Genomic DNA, 802 nt, shown 5'->3' on the forward strand with positions numbered 1-802 from the left:
TTTTTCGAATTATCATTAATTTTTTACTACTTCGGAGCTGTGCATGATAAAAAAATTTCAAGACCAAATCAGAAAACAAGACATTTAAACCTACAATTTGCTTTTTTTGTTTTTGTTGTACGACCATTTTGCTTCGAGTTACAGTCTGTTAAAAATCACTTGGAAATTTGAAATTTCTTCAACATCCCTCAATTTTTGTGACTAGTATATTTTGAATTTATGTCAATCATTAAATTTCCTATTAAATATTTCAATTTACATATTCTTAGCATCGAATAATAAGTAGGCCATATTAATTTATTTTATTAACTTGTTTTTTTGGTTTCTCACATGATTTAATCACCAGATTTAATTATTGACCAAGAAAATATAATAAAAACTTTGAATATTTTACTAATACTATCAAAATTTCTGAATCGAAGAAAAATGTGAAAAACTACTAAAAAACTGGGAAATAACGAAAATTTTGAAATCATTTCTTTGTGGCCACCCTCTAACAGTCAATCTGAGTAATTTTAGATAATAAAAGTCATTATGATCTCCCTTAAAATTATATTTATAGAAATATTTATTAATTGACTGTAAATACTACTTTTTTATAACAGAAAGTTATTCAAGTTAACTGTAAATTTTAATTGTCATTAAAATTAATTAAATTTCTAAAAGGAAATTAATACATATAACTTAACATTTACATAATTAGTTACTTAAAAATTTTGAATATTGTATTAAATAAAAATGAATTTTACTTACCTGGTTATTGGAGTGTTGTTTAAAATATAGAATAAAAAGTCGAAAAAAA

The sequence above is a fragment of the Microplitis demolitor genome, chromosome 3 (assembly GCF_026212275.2).
Source record: "Microplitis demolitor isolate Queensland-Clemson2020A chromosome 3, iyMicDemo2.1a, whole genome shotgun sequence".
Lineage (NCBI taxonomy): Eukaryota > Metazoa > Arthropoda > Insecta > Hymenoptera > Braconidae > Microplitis > Microplitis demolitor.